At 43.1% G+C, this 26,641-nt stretch overlaps 2 long non-coding RNA genes and 1 other non-coding gene across 4 annotated transcripts in view; 1 reads left to right on the forward strand and 2 right to left on the reverse strand.

Annotated features, from left to right (window-relative positions):
• LOC119877701 overlaps positions 1-645 on the reverse strand; it is a 33,998-nt gene extending 33,353 nt beyond the window's left edge. The window contains exon 1 of one of the 2 annotated variants that reach the window (XR_005380738.1): positions 264-645. This is a non-coding gene — a long non-coding RNA (uncharacterized LOC119877701). Of the gene's footprint in view, positions 1-35; positions 171-263 lie in introns of those variants that run through there. The other variant, XR_005380739.1, reaches the window with a different exon arrangement.
• A 1,003-nt stretch (positions 646-1,648) lies between these two features.
• The window catches only part of LOC111092982, a 32,616-nt gene continuing 7,623 nt past the window's right edge, over positions 1,649-26,641 (forward strand). The window contains exon 1 of the long non-coding RNA XR_005380740.1: positions 1,649-2,079. This is a non-coding gene — a long non-coding RNA (uncharacterized LOC111092982). The remainder of the gene's footprint in view (positions 2,080-26,641) is intronic.
• LOC119866647 lies at positions 7,565-7,667 on the reverse strand. Its single transcript, XR_005380821.1, has one exon. It is a non-coding gene; the product is annotated as a U6 spliceosomal RNA (small nuclear RNA).

Below are 26,641 nucleotides of genomic sequence, written 5' to 3' on the forward strand. Positions count from 1 at the left end.
TCTCTACCCAGCGGGCTTTGTCCTAAGGCCCCTACCTGGCAGTCTTTGCTCCACAGGTCCCTACCCCGTGGGCTTTGCCCCGAGGCCCCTACCCGGCAGGCTTTGCTCCGCGGGTCCCTACCCAACGGACTTTGCCCTGAGGTCCCTACCCGGCAGGCTTTGCTCCGCGGGTCTCTACCCAACGGACTTTGCCCTGAGGTCCCTACCCGGCAGGCTTTGCTCCACGGGTCCCTACCCCATGGGCTTTGCCCCGAGGCCCCTACCTGGCAGGCTTTGCTCCACGGGTCTCTACCCAGCGGGCTCTGTCCTAAGGCCCCTACCCGGCAGGCTTTGCTCCGCGGGTCCCTACCCAGAGGGCTTTGCCCTGAGGTCCCTACCCGGCAGGCTTTGCTCCGTGGGTCCCTACCCAGCGGGCTTTGTCCTAAGGCCCCTACCTGGCAGGCTTTGCTCCACAGGTCCCTACCCCGTGGGCTTTGCCCCGAGGCCCCTACCTGGCAGGCTTTGCTCCACGGGTCTCTACCCAGCGGGCTCTGTCCTAAGGCCCCTACCCGGCAGGCTTTGCTCCGCGGGTCCCTACCCAGAGGGCTTTGCCCTGAGGTCCCTACCCGGCAGGCTTTGCTCCGTGGGTCCCTACCCAGCGGGCTTTGTCCTAAGGCCCCTACCTGGCAGGCTTTGCTCCACAGGTCCCTACCCCGTGGGCTTTGCCCCGAGGCCCCTACCCGGCAGGCTTTGCTCCGCGGGTCCCTACCCAACGGACTTTGCCCTGAGGTCCCTACCCGGCAGGCTTTGCTCCGCGGGTCTCTACCCAACGGACTTTGCCCTGAGGTCCCTACCCGGCAGGCTTTGCTCCACGGGTCCCTACCCCATGGGCTTTGCCCCGAGGCCCCTACCTGGCAGGCTTTGCTCCACGGGTCTCTACCCAGCGGGCTCTGTCCTAAGGCCCCTACCCGGCAGGCTTTGCTCCGCGGGTCCCTACCCAGAGGGCTTTGCCCTGAGGTCCCTACCCGGCAGGCTTTGCTCCGTGGGTCCCTACCCAGCGGGCTTTGTCCTAAGGCCCCTACCTGGCAGGCTTTGCTCCACAGGTCCCTACCCCGTGGGCTTTGCCCCGAGGCCCCTACCTGGCAGGCTTTGCTCCACGGGTCTCTACCCAGCGGGCTCTGTCCTAAGGCCCCTACCCGGCAGGCTTTGCTCCGCGGGTCCCTACCCAGAGGGCTTTGCCCTGAGGTCCCTACCCGGCAGGCTTTGCTCCGTGGGTCCCTACCCAGCGGGCTTTGTCCTAAGGCCCCTACCTGGCAGGCTTTGCTCCACGGGTCCCTACCCCGTGGGCTTTGCCCCGAGGCCCCTACCTGCCGGCTCTGCCCCTGTAGGCCCCTGCCCGCGGCTCTGCCCCCCGTGGGACCCCACCCGGCAGGCCCTGCCCCGCAGCCGCGGCCCATCCCGCTGCCTGGCACCGCTACCCAGGGGTTGCTGCCCGCCGCCGTGATCCCGCGGCCACGCCGTCCGCGACCCAGTTGGCGGCCCCGGGCGCCCCCGCCGCGCTCCCGCGGAGGAGCTGGCCGCTGCCGCCGTTCCCTCCCGGCCCCAGGAGCGCGGGGGAGCTGGGGGGCCCGGCTGCGCTTCGCGGGCTTCGGCCTCGGATGTGTGGCGAGGCGCCCGGGACTTGGGGGGGACTTGACGCTGAGCTGAGCACAGCCGCCCGCCCGGACCCTTGTCCGAGGCGCCAGCTTGTTCGAGGCCTCAGCACGTTCTGGAATCCTGGAAGGGCAAAGAGATTCGGAGTCTGCTTTATTTACGGCAGCGCCCCTCGCTCTGCGGTGGGAAGACTTCTCGAAGACCCTGATTTGTGGATTAGTTAGACGCCCGGGTGTGCGCGTGGCCCCGCGGCGGCCCCTACGGGCAGGTGTGAGAGGACGCCCGGCCCGGCCGTGCTGGGTGATGGACAGGACGCGCCTCTCACTGTCCGCGGGCCCGGGGCTTTGTCACTGGGGTCAGCGGCGTCTGCCTGGAGAGCCTGGGGTGCAGAAGGCCCAGGAGCAGCTGCGGAGGACGGGGAGGAAGGAGGACGGCAGGGGCGGACAGGTCTGTTCTGCGAGCGGCCCTGCGGCCTCTTCTCCCGGCTGCATGGCCCGGGAGTCCTGGGGGGCTGGAGTTGCTGTGCGTCTTCAGAACTTGGACTTTGGGGGATCCCTGGGTGGCTCAGCGGTTTAGCGCCTGCCTTCGGCCCAGGGCACGATCCGGGAGTCCCGGGATCGAGTCCCACCTCGGGCTCCCTGTGTGGAGCTTGCTTCTCCCTCTGCCTGTGTCTCTGCCCCCCCCCCCAATAAATAAGTAAATAAGTAAATAAGTAAGTAAGTAAGTGAGTAAATCTTAAAAAAAAAAAAAAGGAACTTGGGACTTTGGCAGACCCGCCCTGGCAGAGAGATGGCCTGCTTCGCTGGCCGTTTCCTCAACAGGTTCCTGCTGTGGAAGTGTCTGCGGAGAATGGGTGACTTGGGTTTCAGAATCCGAGGCCACTCGAGGCACCTCACATTTCCAAACCCTATGAATGAGGCCGCCAGACAGGCTGCAGGCTGCAGGGGCAGAAAGACTTCCGTGAAGAAATCAACAGAAACTGGATTTGTTCCTTTAATGAAATTTCAAACTTGGTGCTTGGTGCCAGACCTCAGTACAGAGCATGGCCTGGAAGTGTGTCCTAGAATGGCCTAAAGAGAGAAGAAGAGGTTTAGGGCAAAAGGTGGCAGTTCCATTCTTGGAAACGAAATTTCATCTTGGAAGCTTAAAATTCCAAGCTTATCGCCGTATCTCCAGCACTGATTGATAATGCAGGTAAAGGGATGACTTTATCATTTTATCGCTGAAAGAGAATAACTTTGCATCACTTATATACCTTAGTTGGGTAAGGTCATTTTTTTGTGGGTTTTTTTTTTTTTTCTTTTGGAAGGCATTTAACAACAAAAGATTTTTTTAGAGCAAGAGAACCTGCCCGCAGGCCTGGGTGTGAGGGGGGAGGGGCAAGAGAAAGAGGGATGGGGAAAGTCTTAAGCAGACTCCCCCACTGAGCACAGAGCCAGATTTGGGGGGCGGCACACCATCTCACCACATTGAGATGCCCCTAGAAGGCATTTTGGATGAAAAAAAAAAATCAGAACTCCATAAACCCCAACCCCCAAAAAGGCTAGTCTGAGGGCTGCACCCATAAAACAACTGGCCTACAATGTTATTTCAGGGTTGTGTACATCGCATACTTAACCCTGTATTCCCTGAAGGTGGTGATCTTCAAGTAGGAGGGGTGACGAAAAAGGGAGGGGCATGTTAGAATTTCCATGGTAAAGTCTGTGATGTGGTGAAGAAAGACTATTCTACAGACTATTTTCATGATACAAATTAGAGAACTTAAAGCTTGACGAAATCTTTGCCAGTAGGGGGCTATGCGAGGTTTAAAGAGGGGAAGTTAATTAAAGTAAGCTAATTTAAATAAAAATCGGGAAATTTCTTAATATTAAGCTGGCCTAGAGAATTTATCTACTGGGGCGTGTGGGTGGCTCAGTCGTTGCAACCCACTCTTCGTGTCAGCTCACATCATGATCTCCTGGTGGTGGGATAGAGCACACCTCCCCTCCCCCTCCGCCCCCCTGCCACACGCACACCTGGGGCTGGGCCAGCAGTCTGCTTAGGTAGAGAAAATAGTCACATAAAAGCATAAAATAGGGCATAAACTGATGGAAACTTCCTCGCTGAATGATAGTTGAATTAACAGTTAATCAACATCACATTAGGAGACTTCAACTTTAGGCGATGAATGATAGACTGTAGATTCCCGAAACTGAGGAACTAGATCATGAAATTCACCTTTCATTACTATTTTTAAATCCAAATAAATTTAGATTTAGATTCAAAAGCAGACAAGTATTCATGATTTTATCCTAAATAACTGCCTTTTATTTTCAATGCCTGTTGCAGCTTTACCTCATGTCACAATTTAATCCCTCTTTAAACTTAATTTAATGCCCAATTTAATCTCAATATGACAGCTAATAATTAAGAGAACTCATGTTGTGTAGCATACTGTTTGGTTGTGTTGGTCATATATATGTGTTGTGTACAATATTGTTTTCTACTGTGCAATTTAATGAACAGTGCCATTTGATATGTTTATTAAGGAAGAACAAAAAACCTACCTACCATCTTTTGAGAGTTAAAACATAGGTTTTCATGGTGATGGTGTGAATAGCAAAAGATTTTACATGCTTCAGAGGCCTGCTTTTAGTATTTGTACATTACATGTACAAAAATACAAACCTACAGATTATGTGTATCTTACATGTACAGATCTGGACAGTATATATACAAATCTGAAATAATCACTTTGTAAGTATAATATGTGGATTGATAATTTGTATTCGTGGTTTTCGTCCTTTTCCCCCCTGTTGTCATGGAATCTTTCAATCGAATTCTTACTTGGAAGCCTAATTTGCAAAACAGACACAGGTAGCTCCGCTCTGATCAAAGTGTTTGTTGGGGCTGGAAATGGGGTGGGGGACCCAAAGGTAGCCTTTTAGGTTCACTCTCAGTGGCCTGCAAGCCCATTCATGGAGCCTGTAGAATTTCTGGAGCACACTTTGAAATTGTTGTCCTATGTAATGCCCTATATTTGTGGTGGGCTTTTATATGTGATAGTATTTCATTCCCACAATATTCAATGTTTTCTCATTTTACAGGTGAGAAAACAGAGACTCAGATCAATTCATTTTCCCACTGCCACATAATTATTGAGTGATTAGATTTAGGGCTTGAACCCAAATCTTCTGCTTTGACTTGTTTTTCCTCATTAATTCATACTGTCTGTAACAATAGAACATATGCTCAGGATGTTTTCTAACATCCAAGTAGGCTGAAGAAGAATTTATGTAAAGCATGAGCGTTTCTTTTTTTTTTTTTTTTTAAGATTTATTTATTTATTCATTCAGAGAGAGCGAAGAGAGAGGCAGAGACGCAGGCAGAGGGAGAAGCAGGCTCCATGCAGGAAGCCCGATGTGGGACTCGATCCCGGGTCTCCAGGATCACACCCCAGGCTGAAGGCGGCGCTAAACCGCTGCACCACTGGGGCTGCCCACGTTTCTTAATGTTATCCTTCTACAGCAGAAGTGAGTGATGACAGTCACGTGCACCACAGGCCTATGGCTCACTCAGGTCACCGATTGCAGAGGGCTGGGATACGTGTGTAATCCCCACCTGTGAATCTGGCCCTTTCTTTCCCACTTGAGGAAGCACATTGGAGGACAGGGTGATGTTATTATCAAAGTCCATTTTTATTTATGAACAAGATGAACAGTTCACCCCCTGCCTTTGGGAACCACCAGTCTGTTCTCTGTATCCGTGGGTTCAGGTTTGTTTTGTTTTAAATTCCATATATGAGTGAGATCATACAGTATTTTCTTTCTCTGTCTGACTTATTTCATTTAGCATAATGCCCTTAAGGTCCATCCATGTTGCTGCAAATGGCAGGATTTCTTTCCTTTTGTGGCTGAGTAGTATTCCATTGCATATTTACACATTTTCTTTATCTGTTCACCCAACAGTCGGCAGTCAGGTTGCTTCCGTGTCTTAGCTATTGTAAATAATGCTGCAGTGAACATGGGGGTGCATCTCTCTTTTTCAGTTAGTATTTTCATTTCCTCTGATAAATACCCAGAAGTGGATTTGCTGCATCATATGGTAGATCTATTTTTTAAAACTTTTTGAGGAAACTCCATGCTGTTTTCCATAATGACTGCACCAATTTACATCCCATCAACAGGGCATAGGGTTCCCTTTTCTTCACATCTTCAACAATGCTTATTTCCTTTCTTTTTGACAAGAGTCATTCTAACAGATGGGAGGTGATATCTCATTGTGGTTTTGATTTACATTTCCCTGATAGTTGTGGCTCCTTCTTATTCCACATCAGGATGCTTTTAGGTCCTCAGAAGGAAAAGAAATGTAGAACTTGGAAAGTTCATCAGTGAACATCTGACCAGGGTTGAATGTACTTGCCACGTGCAAGATTCAAGGGCTTCATCACAGATGAGTGTTGAATGTTATAATTCTGATTGCTACGTTGATTCCAGTTACATTACACACTTCCCCCATCTTCTGCCCAGGCATTTTGTTTTTCTTTCCTAATTTTCTGTTTTTCATTGACCCCTATTGAGTCTCTTCTCCCACTAAGGTAACTTTTTATTTCAATATTATAGTCAAGATACTGATCACTAATTGCACTTCTTTAGATATACCATCTCCCAACTGGAGGATGAAAAGTAATTGTTTCCACTGATGATTAAAATACTAAAGTTTGTGAACTGTTCATTCATCTTTTTCATACATAGAAATGGACTCAGATAATAACAGGATAAGACTTCTTAGACCCCCCTTCATATGTTCATGTACATTGTAAAGCTGAGAGCATAAGGGAACCAAAAGCATTTTACAAACAGCTAAATTATCAACTCTTTTCCTTACCCTTTCATAACTCACTAAATACTGGAGTTCTGGAGAATGCTGATGTCCAGCAATGTTCCTAAGCAAGTTAGAAAGTTGGCAAATACCTCCTAATTAAGAAGAAAGCTCAACATATCTGGAAGCAAGCATAGTAATTTCACACTAGTAGTCCTCTGCCTGACATCACACAGGACTAGGGGTTCTATGGAACACCCTGGTCCTTTGGGTCAGGCTGTTCTAGCACATTTGTTTTTGCTAACCCAGTGTGACCTAGAAATCCTCACCTTCCTTCCTGTGTTGGATTGACTTTCTCCACGTGGAGGGTTTTGCACTAAGCACCGGTTAGTCAGAGAGTCCAGAGCTGGTGGGAGTTGAAGAAGGAACTGAAGGGTCCTGCCCTCCACAAGCTTCCAGATCAGCACGTAGCCTCTGACCTGACTGCCAATGTTTCCTTGCACTGACTCTTCTGAACCTGTGGTTATGTTTGCACCTGTCTCATAATTCTTACCATATTTTGCTTTGTACAATAGTTATTTTAAATTTAATATATATTAATGTATTAATAGATAACTATTAGTTTTCTTTTTAATTGGGAGGTATCTGCCAATCACTGGCTTGCTTAATAACATTGATAAAATACCTGCATTCCCTAGAACTCCAGTGTTTTGTGAGATATGAAGAGGTAGGGGGAAAGTCCTTCATTTAATTGTTTGTAAAATGCTCTGGTTCCCTTGTGCTCAGAGCTTTATAATGTACATGAACATATCAAGGGGTCTGAGCAGTCTTGTGTTGAAGACACCTGTATACCTTTTTAAAACTCCAATTGGATATTAAATATTTCCAGATATTTGCTAAATGCTATTCAGGACAAGGAAGGGAGTCTTGCCTTCAGAGCAATTAGCATCCAAGGTAAAAAGTAACATATTAGAAAGGTAGTTATTGACTTATTTTTTAACAAATAAACTGATGAATAATTGACAAAAGTTTATATATTGTAAGGGTACAACATGATACATATACATTTTGAAATGACCACCACAATCAAGTTAATTAACATCCATCACATCACATAGTAACCTTTTATTTTTTTAATATGGGACACTTCGAAAATTTGCATGTGATCCTTGTGCAGGGGACATGCTAATTAATCTCTGTATCATTCCAGATACAGAATATCTGTATATGTCCTGCTGAAGGGACACTAGTCATTATTAGCACAAGTCTTAAATCCATGGAAGAAATGTAAAAATTTTCCATTAGTTGTAGGCATTTACATACACACTGTCCGATGGTGTGTTTTCCTTTGCCATGCCCTCCCAGCCTCCAGTTCCAGAGAGGAAATGAAAGACTTCTAATTTAGCTTCAAAGTCATGTTTCTTGTACATAGAAGTATGACCATGTCTAAGGTGCCCTGAACCCATTTTTAAATTAAATGATTGGAAGGAGAGGTAGGAAACTTAATATTAATGTCCTGTAGTTTTTCTTTACAACCTTTTGGGGTTATCCTTTATTTCTGAATTGTTTTCTTCTTCCGTATTTGTTTTTCCACTTACAGCTAAATAACAAAATGAAATGAAAGTGGAACTATTAAAAAGAAAATAATTAACAATTAGGTATTTAGAATACTTAGAATTTTGCTTTATAAAAATATTGTTAAAGCTATTACTCATGTTGAAGTTTTAGCATTCATTAATGTATGTATTTTGTGCAAGATCAGCAAATTCCACATTCCCAGTTTGGCTGTTATACACACAAATTAATGAATGTACTTTAATGAATTTGATTAATATGCAGCAGTTTAAGATCCATTTTGTATTATTAGCCCATGAAATGTTCCTCATTGAATGCTGCTGAATCAGAATGCTGTATTTGCCTGGGAAGGCTGTCTCTCCCTCTCTCTTTCTCTCTCACACACACACACACAGACGCTCTTCACAAATAATGTAAAGCTAAGATTTTCATAATTATCATAATTCACTCATTAAGATATTAGCAAACTGTCACAACCACAAAAGATTCTCTGTGCATGGAAATTTCCATCTTTTGCCTGCACCCAAGATATACATGCAGTGCCAGTGCCAGAGAATGTTAAATGGAAACCCTACTTCTGCATTTTATTAGCAAATTTTGCAAACTACAAACAGCTTGAGTGTTGTATAAATTTATAGTTGTACTTGCACATTTGTGATGGTGGTTTTCGGCATGCAAGTTTTATCTAAGAGCTTTTACTGGGAACTGCACAGAGCAATTCCAAAACCTCAAAACTAAAGGAAAGTAAAATTGAAGTGCCTTTACAATTGTGTGATTTATACATTAAAGTATTTATTTTAAAACAAGATTAAAAATACTGCACTCCTAGAAACATTCTCTCCTGGTAGAAGCCGCTCAGATGGAAAATTTCATCTATTTCAAACTGATTTTTTGCCTGAATGACTCTCACATATTTTCCTAAAAGCTAGTCATGTCAAACGATTTATTCTACGTTAATAATACTGTGCAGGTAGCCAGGAAGATTCAAGTGTTGAAGTGGTAGAAGGCAGTTGGCCAATTAGGTGCTCAACTATATTTTGATTTTCTCTGCTTAGACATACTTATTCTTTTCTTACCTTCTTATCCCCTACTCAACAGTACTTCTAGATGAGAATTTGTGCATATTTCTGTCCTAGGAATACTTAGCCAAATTTGAGATATAGAATGCATTTTAGATCAAAATCCCAAATAAGGATAAGGCAGTGGAACCCATTTTCCCACTTTACAAGATAATAGAAGGAGCTCACCATGGCATACAAAGGGCACATGTATTTTCAATGTCCTTCCCAAGGCACCCCTTCACCCCCTTCACAGAGCAGTACCATCTGTGCCATCCCAAATGCCCCTAGTGATAGGGATGCATCTTATTAAAGATGACTGGCCTACAACAAGGCTACCTCATTGCAATATAAGAAGTCATTTTTCAATGAAATAATTGATGCTTTTTCTTTAGACTTTTCTCTCTTAATTGAAAAATTATTATTTTTTTTTGCTTCAGCTGTTATTGTGATTGACTCACCATCCTCTGGCAATGTATGTTATTTTTGAAAAATCGATTTTAAGGAAAATAGCATGCAAAATTTTCTTAACAGAAAATATTGGCTGGAAAGTTAATGGGAATCTATTCTCTGGATGGGTTCATGTCATGATCTTGAAATAAAAAGATAAAGGATGTGGTATGAGTTTAATTTATGATCTCAAGAAGTATGTGAGAAAGCTACAAAAGTAAATCCAGACTTTGAAATTTGGAATTTGCTTTGGAAAAGGATGACAATGGTAGCAATGAATGGTATGTTTTCTCTAGGGGTAGCTCTCAGCTATCTTGATTCTACTCAACAAATCAAAGAAACTCATTATTTTTTCTAAATAGCAGGACTGAAAAAAAAAAAAGCCAACATTCTGTACTGGGTTCTTACCTTGATCCACTCACACTCATGAAGAATTTTTTGAGTGAAGGAGTATAAAGCTTCCCATGACAGCAATGGGCAATGCACAGAGAAAGAGGGACTTGGCCTGCCAAGCCCTCCCCAAATGACCATGCAACTCATTTTCTGATGACAGAAAATTGAAAATGTGTAAGTCCTGAGCTTTTCCCTTTACAACGCCCCATTTGAAATAAAGAAGTCATCAGAAAAAATGGATTCATTCTTACTAACCTGACACATACCATCCAGGGACTAGAAGGAGATAATTTGTCAATACTGTCAGCCAAATGCTGCTGTGGCCCCCATCTATTACCTAAGGTCTATTTTCATTTTACCCAATTGTATGATGTTTGTTTTTATTAAAATAAAAAATGGGATTATGATGCTCCCTAGAAAGTCATTTTGTCTCCTTCCAGCTGTTCAGTGACATACTTTTAACTTTGTAAAATCACTTGTTTATAATTTAAAGTTTAGTTATGGCATACATTGTTTACCTGTACCTAGTAGCAAATTTGTAGTGATGGGAGAAAGATCACCAAGCACCACTAAGTCTTGCGAAGAAAGCACAATTAATAGCAGCCCATCCCCAGTTTTAGGAAATGTATGTTGTGCATATAACAGTCAGGGTTCTGTAAATAATAGGAGGCATGTTCGTGATTTTATTATTTATTTTTTACTTTTTTCATGTTCATGATTTTAAATAGAAAGGGTACTTTACAGGGAATTCAGAACTTAAGCAATCATTAGAAGGTTGAGAACAGGTTCTACACTGATCACCAGGAATGACTCCAAGGACAATTTTGCAGATGCTAGCTTCTAAGGACACCGAGTCAGGAAGCTGCAATAGCACCTGCCACCCCCCAGGATCACTGCAGATGTCGGACTTTAGCTGCTTTCCAAGCATCAGGAGGCCACACACTGCAGTTGCTGGCTCCAGGAAATTGTTGGCTACCTAGGCTTCGGTCTACTGAGGAGAACTTGAAGTCCCACCTCTTCAGGGCCATGCTGTGCCTGCCTAACCCACAAGAGGAGAATGGATGTCTCCTGCATCACTACTTCTCCCTCCCCTGAACTTGGCTCCACATACAGAACTCACAAGCATGCATCTGACTGGCCAAACCTGAACGGTTTCTTAAGCTGTGCGAGAACCTGGGTAATATAGATTTTGTTTTACTTTTCTAGTCTTTTTGATCCAGGAGAGCATGCTGATAGGAGGTTAGAACAGAGTTGAGGTACTTTACCAAATCTACTCCAATACCCGTAGACTCATTTTCTACTACTGGTTAGCCATGCATAAATTCTTTCATAGTTTCCTATTTTTTAAAAATCTTTTATCTTTTTGGGGTTCTTATGCTAGTTTTCTTAAAGTCACTTGAGATTGTTCTATCTCTTTCATTTGTCAGGAGTAAATAGGTCCTGATATAGTAGGCAGAGTAATGTCTTCCTGCAAAGATGTTTATGTCATAATGCTTGGAACCTGGGAATTTGTTACATTACATGAAAAAGGAGAATTAAAGTTGCAGATAGAATTACGGTTGTTCATCCCCTGATGTTAAAACAGAGATTCTCGTGGATTATCCAGGTGGGCCTGATGTAATAACAAGGGTCCTTAAATGTGGAAGGGAGAAGTAGAAGAAGAGTTCAGAGCACTGCAGTGTGAGAAAGACTCACCCCGTCATTGCTGGCTTTAAAGACGGAGAGGAGCCATGAGCCAACGAGTATAGGCAGCCTCTAGAAGCTGGAAGGGCCAAGGTGGTGGATTCTCTCCAGGAAGGAGTCAGCCCTGTTAGCACCTGGAGTTTAGCCCACCCAGAGCCAGTTCAGACATCTCAACTACAAAACTGGAACAATAAGTTGGTGTTTTAAGCCACTAAGTGTGGGATAATTTGTTAAAGCAGCAATAAGAAACTAATACAGCTGATAGTTAAGACTGCTGGCTGCTTTTCTCATTGCTCCTTTACTCTCATGAGCTTTGACATTTTAGCTTGTGGGTTCATCTTGAGTGGGGTTTCCCCCTGCTCTTAATACTTTCCTCACCTTGTCAATCCTTTTGTGGAAACAAGGAAGTTCCTTGGGACCCCAGGTCATAACCTGGTAACTCCATGTCCAGTCCCACAGTGATATGGGTGCTGTCCCAGGATAAGCCAAGGGGACTAGCGGGCAGCTCAGTCCAATTGCTGCCACAGTCAGGGAACAGCAATAGGAGCTTTTTCTGGCTCTTTTCACATATTAGAGAGCATAATTAACCCTTGATTATATGCAAGAAGTAAAGCTCTGGTCCCCAGCTGGGCACAGGGTGCTCCTGCCCAGGCTTTCCCACGGGAATCAGATCTTTACCCCTGTGTCTGCTTTAGTGTTAAAGCTCTGTAGGTCTCTAGCTCTTGATACACTTTCTTCTCTGTAGTTCTTTTTCTGGTCCATCAGGATGTTTAGCTCATTTTTTTAGCATAGCCATACTTTTCAATTTATAATATATATGTAATAGAATGTAATTTGTAAAATACATATGAAATACTGGCCACATATTTTGTCATTGCTGTGTTTGGAGAAGGGGAGAGAAATTCCAAGCACTACCTTGACCACAAGACTGTAATATGTAGGATGTATGATTTTTTTTAAGATGTATCTATTCATTTAAGAGAGAGAGAGAGGGCGTGCTTGGGTGTGCGCATGCTAATGAGCTGGGGGACGGGGCGCAGAGGGAGAGAGAGAATCTCAAGCAGATTCCCTGCTGAGTGCAGAGCTTGATGCAGAGCTCAGTCCCATGATCCTGAGATCAGGACCTGAGCCAAAATTAAGAGCCAGACGCCCAACTGACTGAACCACCAAGGCGCCCCGGATGTATGATTAACATTTCAGAAAACACCATGTCCCAGGTTTTCACCATGTTTTAGTTGAAGAAAAAAATTTAGTGAGTGGTTAGATATTTCTATTTCTATCAGTGATTTGCTTTCTGCATTCCCAGGGATGTCACTTTCTTCAACAAATAATACCCTTTTGGCAAAGGCTTAGCTGGTTGAAAATTATAAGAGAAAGTTTCATTGTATTGCACTTTAAAGTGGTTGTTCCAGAAATTCATCTTAAAACTTGCTATTTCAGGAAGCTGGCTCAGCTCCTCCACTTTCTCTGGAGTCCATCAATTCCATAAATTGGCTAGGCGTTACTCGAGGATGATTGTTAGGGTCAGGAGGGGGAGGAACAGAACACCAGGTGTTACATTACAAAAGGTGGCATGAGTCCCTGGCTTAGTCATGTACTTTAAGAGTGTGGAAAATAGCTGTTCACAGTTAACACCAGAAGTGCTCATTAAACTGATTTTCTGTTGGGAATGATTCCCCCAAAATGTCTCAGGCTATCAAGTAGCTAAAATTCTATCAGGATTATGATACCCACTGAGTTACAAGTTATAAGAAATGATACTTGAAATAAAGGCTTTGCAGCAAATTAAAATAGTAATAATTTCAGTTAATGTAATGATATCTTTTTTTTTAATCCCTTAATATCATTCAGCCAAAATTACATATTTGGGAAAAAATGAGCTACTAAAGAAGATTTCCTAATTGTATGTAATATGCCTGAAGGCATATTGCGGATGTAATTCAGATGCCTGGACACAGAGGAAGATGGCTCTGATGATGATATTATGCAATAGAACTACATTTTAGTCACAAACAGTCATAATGTAAAATTATTTCCCAGAGAAAGGAAGCTGCGAGTATGTTACAGCTTCCACAGTAAGCTCTGTAATCCTGGCTACACTCTGGAGATCATACTTTTACGTGTGCAGGCTTCTCCGTAAGCCCCCAAACCTTGCAGATCAAATTTTGACATCTAGCATCCCAGAATTTTGCAAGCACTTATTTGCCTGAAACTCAGTTGTAAGTCTCTTCCTTTCTTTGTTTAGTTTATGCCAATGTGGTATTCCCTCAACCAATTCATTTTGGCTTACCCTTGTCTCCTCTATAGGCCAACAAAGCCCCGAAGCTGTTTCTTGAGGTGAAAGAATTAAACTAAGCATCAGTCCTTTGAACTATTTACAACCAGAAGTAACTGGTTTAGGAAGGTTTTCTCTTTTTTTCTTTAAATTTTACATTGTTGAACTACAAGTTGTTGTCAAGCAATCTATCAGTTAAAGCTTTTATATTTACTGTAGTTCAGTGGCCACAGTATCTTGCATAGAATTTCATGTCGGTGCACATGTGATCTTGACAAGTGACTAAAAATCAAACTGTATTCTGATTTGTGGTCTAACTCAGGTGAGTAAATTTGGAATATTTTTTCAAATGCTCAGGCAGTGTTCACAAACCGTACCGGCAAAGGCTCATATAAAGGGAGATCTTGTGGTGGTCTTCGCACCTCTCCACTCCCCAAATCCCATGGTTTCTTCTCTTGCTCTTGCTGGCTAAGGGGTCAGATATCATCACCTCTGCCATGTTGATTTTAGTCTTCCTGAGACAAAGGCTCAAAACCCATTTGGGCTGCACTGCTGTGAGCTCTGCTTTCTCACCAGCCTCAGGGCTCGTGATGATGCCTTCTTCAACAATGTTGATTCCTTTTCCATCTTCCTTTCCATTTCCCTATTTCCTTTATGCTGGGCTAAATGCATTCCTCCACTAGGGTGTGGCTGGGAAAATGGATTCCTCCATTAGTCCTGGTTGGCTTCTGGGATAGCCATAGCTCCAAATAGGCTTCTTGGCTGGTGGACCTGGGATCAACGGTTCAGTCTCCCTACTAGGCCTGCAGTCAATCTATGCTTACTTATCTCCCAAAACTCTCAGGGCCATCTTCATGATGATTTTTCAGTTGGATCTTGCCACTATCAAAGGACAGCTGTGGGCTTTAGTCTGTCATTTGGCCAGCGTTGTTGCTGGCTTGGGCTTAATACATCTGAGAGAGAGCCCAGAGATGGGAGAGCACGAAGGAACAGTTGTTTCTCTGGCCCTGGTCAAAATTCTCTTTACTGATTCTAGGCACTCAGTATTCAGGGTCAGCTCAGGCTCAAGTCTTTCTAGAAGGCAAAGGAAGATGAAGACCCATTCCTAACTTCCAGGCAGGTATTATAAGAAGACCTTTACCTACTACAGCAGCTGGGCAAAGTACCTTCAGAACAAAAAAGGGAGGTGTCTGGGTGTCTCAGTCAGTTGAGTAGCTGAGCAGCAGACTCTTGATTTAGACTCAGGTCATGATCTCAAGGTCATAGGATCAAGCCCCACATCAGGCTCCACACTTAGCACAGAGTCTGCTTATCCCTCTCCCTCTGCCCCTCCTCCTGTCCCTCTTTCTGCTCATGTGCATGCATACATGCATACCTTTTCTCAAATAAATTTAAAAAAAATTTTTGTTAAGGATCCCCTGCTTTTGTTTGTTCCTAGAAGAACCCACTGAATAACGGGACCATCCTAGCTAAGAGGAGGATATTGCTGGCACCAGCTAATATAACCAACATCAGATACCCTGTGAAAATCAAGCTTTGGTGTTTTAGGTGACAATACTTGAGTAGGCTTCAGAATTAGTCTAAGCTGGGTTGGTACAAACTATATCTGACCTCTTATCCTTTCATGTTACCAGAGAGCTGCCTTCCTGTCCTTACCCTCTGTGTGAAATAAAGTTGGTGGGTATAATCCTTTCTCCCTGAGAGAAAGTGTCTGTGTAGACATTTATTCAGTTTAACGTCTTATTTGTTGAGCTATAGGTCTGTAGCCTTCCATCTGCAGTGAAGAAGGAAAGGGAGAGACATTCATGGCATGAAAGGACCTCTGGACTAGGACTCTGAATATGTAGGATTTGATTTGTCATTCATGAGCCAGTACTCCTTAGTTTCAGTTGATTCCCCTGCAAAGAGAGTTGGCAGTAAAAAAGCTATGAGGGCTTCCCTGTTTTGTTAAGATGGGCAGATCAGAAAAAGGATGTGAAAGCTCTCAGAAAAGAAGTCTACTGACATGTTTAAGAAATACTTACCTAGTGAGCAGCAAACTTGTGCCAGACACTGCCAGTCTCTACAGATTAGAAATGAAGATGACACCGACCCTGCCTCATGGAGACCAATGCTTTCAGCCACGGAGAGGTAAAGTCACAGCCCCTGGAGATAGAAAATCATTATAAGTATTATCTTCAGTTAGGGACTTTAATTCAGTCTCCATGTTGCTGCAGGGTAGCTCAGTTCCAAGTAATGAGACATATGCTTCTTTTCCTCCACCTCTGCCTAATTTTTTCCTTATATCTTCTTCCTGCAAAACTCAATTAGTGCTTGGGGATGTAAGGGGCAGTTGGCCCTGGGAAATATGCCAGGGATCGAGGGAGGCTTATTGCAGAAGGGACATTTTAGTTGAGACCTGAAGTTTGAAGTGGATTTGATGTGGCCAAAATGGGGAAGTAGTGGAGGAAGAAGCCCAGGCTGAGAGAAACAGCATGTGCAAAAGACCAGGGATGAGCAAGAACAGTGGACACTTGGAGAAATGAGAGCAATTTATGGTGATTGTGATAAAGAGTCCAAAGGATGGAGAGGAAAGAGGTGAAAAGGATGAACATTTCAAACATCAGATTGACAGGTATGTGAGATAGAGGTTGGGTTTGCTTTCTGCAGCTAGCTAGCTGCGGGGCACAACTAGAATCCAGGCGGGAGCTTCCAGGGAAACGCACATTGACGAAAAATGCAACTATAGTCATGGTTTCCACTTAGTCCTTCCAGTATTCCAGGCACATGGTAAGGATTTTCTATCCATTACCTCATCGAAGCCTCAAAACAACACTGCAAGGTAAATGTCATGAGAAAACAGAGAAGTTCCAATAACTAGTTCAGGGCCACACAGTGAGGACACGGTCGAGTTGGAATTTCAAAATTGCCGCTGTTGGTCACCCCACTCAGACTGCTTCCTTGTGAGGATTATGCTGTCATGGAACAAATGTGAAGCTCTGAATATCATAGAGGATCCAGGCCTCAAGAGAACCTTCTGAGGATCTTCCCATTGTGAGATCCAGGGATTCAATGACATGTCAACAATTGGATACATAAAACAACCCCGAAAGACAACCAGCTTCTGCATTTTGGGCAGCTTTCTGTCGTGTGTAATGGGCCCTCCTGGGGCTCCTCGAAGGGGGCCATTCTCAGACTCCATCATTGCAGAAGAGAGCACCAAAAGGGAGGCAGAGTGAAATGGACCGAATTAGGGCAGCTCAGGCCTCCAATAAAGACATGCATCTTTCACAAACATCTGCTTTAGCTAATGCTGGCCTTGGGCAGTATTAAATTATGTATTCAGCTCTTAAACTATCACAGATTCATGTTTCAAGAACACAACCATGAGAAAATATTGCACCACTAGCAGAAACAAAACAGCTCTGCTCATTTTGCATTAATTTTTTTTGGTGGATTTCTATAATAATTCTTCATTTTCTTTCAAATTAAAGGGCATTGTGGGAGACCAAATAGGTTAGAATGCATAGGAATTTTTTTCTATTATTGACTTACTGAAAAAAAAGAATAAAAAATTGCCTCTTTTGCTCACCATTCAGTGAAGGGTATCCAAATAGCAAACAACAATACATCACACAATGAATTTGGGCATGTTGGAGGTAGAGAGGCCTTAGAGAGCATTCCAAATGTGTTTTCTAGAACTGCCTCTTCTTGATAATGAAGTGCTGCTTCTCTAAGGTCAGAAATCATGATCTTTTAAAATACACCCTGGCTAGGCCAAGCTCCCGGCCTTGTCCCAGCTTTTCCTTAAAACAGAAACAGCCATGGAATATCACAGTAAGAGGACTTTACCTGTGAATCTTTAAGAGAGAGAGAGAGAGAGAGAGAGAGAGATGTAGGGAAAAGGAAGGAGAGCTCTCTCATGTCATCAACCCTGACATATCTAGCGGTTAATAGTCAGAAAATGGTATTTGGAGTTTCAAAATGTGTGCTTCTCAGAAATCCCAATAAAATAAAACATTAAGAGTCTTCAACAAAGGTGTCCTTTGTGGTGGCAACCCGGCATCCTCGTACCCTGATGGAAAACATTGGCCATAGTGACAATGCCTGCAGGTGACCCTCTCAGGCAAAAGTCCAAAAGTGTTGATTCTCCTCTCTCTATAGCTGAGGCAAGACATCTCATTCCCTGTCCCTTTCTCTACTGAACACATAGTGATGCTCAAAACTTCCAAGTACTTGTTCATTAAAACCCTGCATCCTGGCCTCTTTCTGCTTCTTTCTCTTCTTTCATGAAGGGAAAAAAAAAACCCTCTTTCCCATGTATCAACAACATGTGCAGAGCATATACTCTTAAAATGTGAAAAACTGAATTTTTGAAAATTATATCGAAAGGCATTGCTTTTGCAACAATCATTTCCTACTTTACGCCCTCTATAAATATTTAAATAAATTTTCAGATCATTCTTGTTTAAAGGAAGATATACCAACGGCCTTATATGAAAGAATTTTTCTGGCCACTTGAAAAATGTAGTAAATTCAATAAAAAGAGAGTAAAGATTTTGCAATAAGCACACTGTGAGGAACAGAATATCTCAGCTGGAATAATCACGTCAAAGAGCAGGTGGTTGGGCAGGTGATTTTTCTTGAACAGAATTCAATCCACTAATGCCAGCCATGGTCCAAACAAGGCAACCGCTGTGGGTCAAGGTGGGGAAGACAATGTTGTACAAAGACAGTTAGAGCTGCAGTAAACTAAGAACATCTCTGCTCATTTCCTGTCTGGTCTAAAGCATGCAGGAGAGGCATTGATCTCTGCCGGCCAGTCTTAAACACAGCCTGTAAGAGGAAGATGAATTAAGCTCAGCAGAAGCATGATTGCTCCCTGGCCTCCGGAGAGGTGGGAGGACTTGGTGTGGGGGATTCCAGACATTGTGATGGTGTCTGCAGGTGGGCAGGTGGGCTGCTGTGGGCCTGTGCCCAGAGGCCGTCAGAGGTCAGGACTTCCAGGCCCGACCCCAGGCAGGCCCAGCAGCGAGGGTCTCGGCTCATCAGTCCAACTGGCCAAGCCTTCCAGACTCCTTCATGGCTCTGCCCCAGGGACGTAGTGGCCAGAGGAGGAGACATAGAAACCAACGTGAGGTTCTTTTGGACAAGGGACTGTCATTGGACAACATCAATTAAGTCGAGCTGTCCAAACTCACGAGTGTCTCTGTCGAACACTCTCTTCCTCCAAGTCAGTGCAAAGTTTGAGATTTGTGGGATGTTCTGCTAGTATTTTGTTTCCTTTTTTCTCCAATGCCATGTTTTCAGGTTGCAGATCTGGTGTGTGTGTGTGTGTGTGTGTGTGTGTGTGTGTGTGTGAGAAAACTAAAGACGTCTGTCAAAAATGTTTCACTTGGTGTGGTTTTTGTGTTTGTCTTTTCACGGATAGGGAAATGTTTTATTTTCTTTACTGCTTGTCTTCCCTCACGTGGCAAAGACTAAGCCACCCCATTGCCCCCCAGTGATTTAGAACAGAGAGGAAATTAATATTAGGGTTTTGTTTAACAGCGGCACTACATCTGCCATTGGACAACTTTTACTTCCTCCCGAGTAGCAGAGAAACTGTCTTTCCTCAACCGAAATGTCAAATGAACAGAGGCCTGAAATAAGAACATGAATTTGACCTTTACCAGATGTCTTTATTCTTTAACATTTTTCAAAGATACACACTTGAAAAAGTTAAGACTTACTAATACCCAGCACGGATGCTTTATTGTCTGTTGTTTCCAAGATGCCAGAGGCTTTCTTATGTGAACAAAATGACTATTTCCGTCATAATGGAGCACAATTATTTATTCACCTAGCAGAGCAGAGGAAATAATTTTTAAACTAAAAACACAAAATGGGTTGTTTCTACCGCAAACTTCCCACAAAAGCAGGAATCTTACTTCATAAGTAGAACCAGACCCTTACTCCATTCCCTGCCCAGCAGAAAAATTACATGGCTTTTAGGTTTAATGGCCTTTTAGGCTTGTTGCCAAAAGAAGTTCCAAAAAACCCTTCCCTGGTCCCAATTTGCCCTCTCGGCCCAGTTCTTTGTAAGCAGGGAGCAGAGTCGCTGGAGAGCATCCAAAGCCGGCTTTGTGAAATGGAGGCCAAAGAACCACTCCACACAATTGGGAGGAGAGACAAAGGAGCCCCATGACCACAGTGAGTCAGACTGCAACAGAGCAGGCTCAGGATGGGGGGCACGGCCTGAGTGGCGGAGCCACTCGTCGGGGGCATGTGTTTCTGACGTTTCAGGGGTCAGCTCGTCCGGGCCTGGTGGGGCTGCAGGAGCACCTCTGTCTGCACCCCAGGCCCTCCTCTCTCGTCATCCTGTTGTGTCTCATCCAGTCTGTCTTCAGTAAACAAACGTGGCTCTTTTTTTTTTCTTTCTTTCTTATTAAAGATTTGGGCTTTCATCTGACTATATCACCTCCCAGTCCTGAGTCCAGATTGTGAAGCAGAGAACATGTCTCTAATTTTTCACGGCCTCTTCAAGCTAAAGGGATTTCAGGAGCATCTAAGACTATCCGTGCCTGCCTAGATATTCTCCTCTCCATTAGCTCAGACTCCTCACCCCTAAGATCCAAAGGACTCAGATCAGTTGCCCATGGGCTAACTCCATCGTACGTAGGTTTTCCTCTCCAGAACACTGGATTCTCGCCTTCATTCATTCAACAACTGTTTATGTGCTACTGATGCACAGCAAGAGAGATCTGGGGCTGAATTCCGTGCAGTACCTGAGTTCAAAGAGCTCGGAGTTACCCAGAGAGATCAGAAGATGGCACAAAGGACAGGGGTAGTCATCACGATTTGTTCAAGTTGGTGAGGGTCACTAGGAAGGCATCAGAAGGACAGCAGCTCTTCAGAAGAGGGGAGGGCTGCTTCCGGCTCTGGTGGTCAGAGATGGCTTCGAGGAGGAGCCTGTGCCTGAGCAGGCCTTGGAAGCCCTCTGAGTTGAGATATGCAGAGGCTGAGGGCAGGCATCTCAACTTGAGCTGATGAGGAAGCATGAAGGATCATTTTCTCTTCACTTCTTCTAGTCAGATTGGTTCCTAAGGGAGCTGGAAAATGCCTCAGCATTGCTGGTGGCTGTGCTCCAGGCACTTGCTTCCCCTCACAGCCAGCCAGGTAAAAAAAAAAAAAAAAAAAAAAAAAGTTTTACAGCTGACATAAATGGACAAAAATAAAACAAAAAAAAATTTAAATGATCTGGATTTGAGGAACTTAAAAAATTTTTTAAACAAAAAAGGAAATGCCCTGTAGATCAGTACATAATTTGGCTGGGTTCTCAATCATGCCTCGATGAACTCTGAGCCCCGCTTTGGAGTTGCTAGAATGTTCTGTATGTCTGAGAGATTCTCCGACACAACAGGAAGACTAAAGCCCCTCCCTGGAAGCCTCTGGAGATGGAGCTCGTGTGACTGTTATCAAAATAAAAGATGATTCCTGAGAAACAGAAATTGCAAACACTGTGACAAACTTACACCTCGGATTTCATATGAACAAATCCAAACCTGTGACTGGAATGTTCTCACAGTTATTTAAGTTCCCAGACTGTGGCAAGGTTTTTCTCCTAACTGTATCATTATTGTTGAAATGTAAGAAAAAGCAAACTGAGAAATGACATCCTTCTGCATAAGTGTCAGAGAGCCAAAAATGTAATAGTCCAAGCACAGGCATTTCCAAACCTTTCAAATATAAGACAACACAGTTAAATCATTTTTATTACAGGCATAAAATAAAAATTAGTATAAAATGTTAAATGTTTATGAGCATGACTCTGCTTTTAACAATTTCTAATTTAGATGGGACGATCTGGCAATCAAAATTGTCTCATAATTACTCTCCAAGATACATTAAGTTCACTCAGTTTCACCTTCAGGCATTTAATGGCAAAAGACCCTAGTATCTTTAGCCATGTTTGAAAGATTAGATCTGTAGTCAAGCAGACTCTTCCATAGAGGTCTTTCCCTCTCTGTTCCCTAGTCTCTAAATGGTGCACCATAAGACAGCAGGCAGGGTGGCAGTGGGCAGAGAGTACAGTTCCATGTTGTGGCACAGATGGCAGCTACAGCCCGGAATATCTGTCTTTAGCCGAACTTAAGGAAGGATGGTTTGGGGAGAGTCAGGATTTACAATGGCAAGAGTTTTGAAGCTTGCAAAGGCCTTTAGAGCAGACTTCCCAGTGCATGGAAGCAGCCAGTTCTTCACATTACATTATATCTGTCGCAGGGTGACAGCCCCCATTAGGGCAGGCCAGGTGGAGCAGGGGAGTGGACTGTCTCCTGCAGGCCAATGAGGAGGCTCCACCAGACTGTGCCCCCCTTTCTGACACTATGGACCCCCAGAAAGTCCATTTAGATTACAATATGATAATGGAGTTACAGTTCTGGAATAAAAGAAGCTCAGCCCCTGTGAGTACTAGTGTGAACACATGGCTACATATATACCTGGAAGCAGGGACACCTCAACTGCACTGAACACATCTAGCACACAGGTACTGCTTCCTAAATACCATCCTTTATGAAAAGAAATGAGGGATCCTTGGAGAAATGTCTGACTCTATAGCCAGCACCGAGGAAGAACAGAATGAATTTGAAATTTCTGTTTGTGCCCCAAAGTAAGAAAGTGTTTGAAGAATGAGGAGGACACGCCGAAGGAGCAGGTGGAGGGGCTCTTACTGGTCAAATAGGGTACGATTTGAGTATCAAACTAAATAATTTTAGTAATGAATTATAACCCATTGAATAAAATAGGAAACCATGAAGTCCAGACTGATATAAGTGAATGAATAAATTGAAAATATGATGAGGAATAGGATGTTTCCAGAGTCTCAGAATTTCTCCCCACAAAATACTTATTAAATACAAATAGAAAAGCAGAGCTGATACTGTGAAGAAGTCTGATAGATTCCACGTTAAGTGGAGTAAGTAATATCAGTAATGGGACAAATTGAGATTGTACGCCCCCTGATAGGATCCCAAAGAAGAACACGATATCACATCTGTGGTATTCCTGCCCCAGATACATAGCGTGAATCTAATCACGAGGAGATAGCAAACCCTGATAGGAGGGAAATTTCACAAAACAACCAACCTGTAATCTTTAGTGTCAAGGTCATGATCAGGAAAGACCAAAGAAATTAAAGAGAAATGACAACTCAACATGCGATTCTGAACTGGATCCTTTTGCTCTAAAAACATCACTGGGACAATTAGAAAAGCTTGAACACCGATGGAGGGTCAGATAGCAGTATTATATCAATGTTAATTTCTTGAATTTTGTTTATGCTGGAGAACATCCTTGTTTATAGGCATACACAATACTTACCAATATTTGGGAATGTTGGGACATCATGGAGACAACTTTCTCTGAAATGGCATAAAAAATTCTTGGTACCATACTTGCAATTTTTCCATGGTTTGCGTTTGTTTTTTAAAGCAGTTAATTACTTCTCTCTTCAATGAACATTGACTCTCACCATGAAATAGGCCATGGTTAGCCTTGTCAGGATTTGCACAACCCAACATTCTCAAATACAAAATGGAGTTTGGAAGCATTAGGAATCATTGACCATACAGACAACTCAATTTCTTATTGCTACAAACAGATACCTTGTTTTCTTTGTTAATCTTCAATTTTTTCTGTTTATTAGGGATCACTATATTGCAGAAGTTTTCAAGCTAGTGTGTCCCAATGAATGTGTCATATAACACCAAACATAATTCTTCAGTAGATGCAGCAACACGATCTTTTTTGAAAAATGATATACTAATGGTGCAAATTATTTAATTACACCATTATGAATGAGCCTATCATCTTGATTTATAGGACTTCTAGTTTAAATTCTCTGGCTCATGGAACTTGTGTACCTGAGCCTTCGAGGCTGGTGCGCCCAATGAGTAAAAACTTTTTGGCAAGAAGATTTGCTAGCCATTTACTATCTTTTTTTTTTTTTTTAAGATTTATTTGTTTATTTGGGGGGAGGAGAGAAAATGAGAAGGGGAAGAGGCAGAGGGAGAAGCAGATTTCCTGTTTAGCGGAGTCTGACTCAGGGCTCAATCCCAGCATCCCAAGATCATGACCTGAGCCACAGTGAGATGCTTCACCAACTGAGCCACCCAGGCACCCCTGCCATTTACTATCTTCCTTTTGATCCAAACTTTCATATCTTTTAAAACTATGTTATAGCTTATATCCTCAAGAAAATCTTTGAGTCATGAATCACCCCCCACACTTCCTTGGAATTTTTCCACACTCCTGTTGTGTTATATAATCATTTTGTTACTCTATAAGAAAATAAACAGTGTATTAGTATTAATAATTAATGATATAACATCTTTCAAGTGAAACAATTATTTCTATTTCTTTGGTATGTTAGCATTATTCCTCAACGCATTGAATGTACTCATTTTATGTTTTTAGCAAACATAATATTTTTAATACTAATAATTGCATTAGGATTTTAAATGTACATACAAAGGATCATATTACACACATATTTCAGAATCTTGCTTTTGAATCTCAACAAAACCTCATGGAAATCCCTTTGAAACAACTGGTATAACTCTAATTCATTTTAAAGAGCTGCATAATATTTCATTACATGGATGTGCCATAATCTATTCAGTCATTCTCCTACTGATAGAGTCTGACTTAATTTCCTTTTTTGGACAAATAATGCACAAATAAATATCATCTCTGTTATGTCCTGTGTCCTTCTGCTTTTATTTTTCTGGATTAGATTCCCAGGAATGGGAACATAACCTCTTAGAAAAGGCTATGACAACTTACAAGGTATATAACCCCTTTTTTGCTCATTCCTAATGACACTAAGAATTAATATTGAGTTATTTAAGCTTGATTCTAGGTCAATGGCTGTGATTTACTCACTCATCTAACAAACATTTTTTTGAGCACCTTTTGCATACCAGGCACTGTTGCTGGCAGCTGTATATAGCTGTGAGCAGAGCAGGTTTATTTCTTGTGCTCCTGGAGCTCCCATTCTAGAGAGGTAAATGGACAGCAGACAGATGTGGAGTCAGAGGGGACCTGGAGAGAACGGGACAAGGCTGACAGAGGCAGTGAAGCAGGCAGTGCTATTTGAGACGGAGTGCCAGGAAAGACATCTCAGAGGTGGCACTGGAGCAGAGACTTGAAAAAGTAGGGAATTGGGATGCCTCGGCTCAGCAGTTGAATGTCTGCCTTTGGCTCAGGTCGTGATCCCAGGGTCCTGGGATCAAGTCCCACATCAGGCTCCTCCCTGGGAACCTGCTTCTTCCTCTGCCTCTCTGTGTCTCATGAATAAATACATAAAATCTTAAAAAAAGAAAAGAAAAGAAAAAGGAGGGAATTGGATTGCAGGAAGGAGGGACAGCCAGTGAGGGTCCTAAGGCTGGTGCATGTTTGGCATGGCTTTCATGAGGAACAGTGAGGGCCCAGTGCGGCTGGCGGGGACACCCCCCGCCCCCCAGCTCAGTGCTCCTTGGAAGCCATCTGCAGAGCTAGTGCCCTTGAGACTCGCTGGGGGTGGCACCGTGGAGTGTCCGGCCCACTGCTGGGACTCGGCAGGAGGAGGCCAGCAACATACTGGGACTGGGAAGAAAGCCCCCTCCAGCAAAACTGGTGCCTAATTACATGACAGTTTTACAATCGTTTGGTAATATTTTACATTACGAATAGTTTCAAATACAAATACTTGTTTTCCAAAATTCTTCTTTACAAATATTTTTTTTCTGAATTTACCACTTGTCTATTGACTTTGTACAGACTCCAATTTGTCTTCTAAGAGTTTAAAAACTGTTTCTAGTCCTATCCATGTCTCTCTCTCTCTTTTTAATCTATAACTTCTAGGTTTACTTTTTCGTTTTTTTGGGGGGGGGGTTTGTTTTGTTTTGTTTTGTTTGGAGTTCTATTTGCCAACATATAGAATAACGTCTAGGTTTCCAGTGGTGGTTAAGGCCATTTCAGCCCTTAGATGGTGTGTGTACACCCCTAGATTTTCTTGAGATTTTTAGAGTTCTATTTTTTTTTGTATTTGTATCTTCAGTCCACATAGATTATATTTTTTTAGTGTGATGTAAATAAGTCCCAATTATATTTTGTTTCAGATAGCCCTTGTACTGACACTATTGATCAAATAATCTTTGTCCCACTGAAATGAAACTTCGTCATTTATTATACTTTTGTATTTACTGGGATCTGATTTTGAATTCTCTGTTCAGTTTCACTGATCTCTTTGCCTGTTCCTGAATCCACCATGACTTGATTGCAGACCTGTTATTTTGTAAGGCAAGTACACCCACTGTTCTCTTTCATAAGTTTCTTAGCTATTCTGAGCACACTTATCCTTCCATGTGAGTTTCAATATCATGCCATCCAATTTGGAAACAAGTCTCTGAGATTTTAATTAGAATTAGATTACTTTTACATATTTATTTGGAGGAATTGACTTTTTTTATGTATGTCTTCCAATCCAAGAAGAATATCTGTTCAGATCTGGTTTTATACGTTTATAAAGGGTCTTTCCTTTTCTTCTTTTAGTGACCACACTTCTTGGTTAAATGCATTTCCAACTATGTGTGGCTTTTGTTGCCATTGAGAATGGTAGTTTTTACTTCTAGGTGCCTTGCATCAGGGTCCCAGCAGGAGGCACATGATATACTCAAATGGGGTACTGAGAAGAGTTTTAAAAGAAAGAGTTTGGAAAGGTGTGGACATGAGTAAGAGAAATGATGGAGAAGCACAGCAGGGCAGATCCAGGTGG

Source organism: Canis lupus, chromosome 28 (genome assembly GCF_011100685.1).
Source record: "Canis lupus familiaris isolate Mischka breed German Shepherd chromosome 28, alternate assembly UU_Cfam_GSD_1.0, whole genome shotgun sequence".
Classification (NCBI taxonomy): domain Eukaryota; kingdom Metazoa; phylum Chordata; class Mammalia; order Carnivora; family Canidae; genus Canis; species Canis lupus.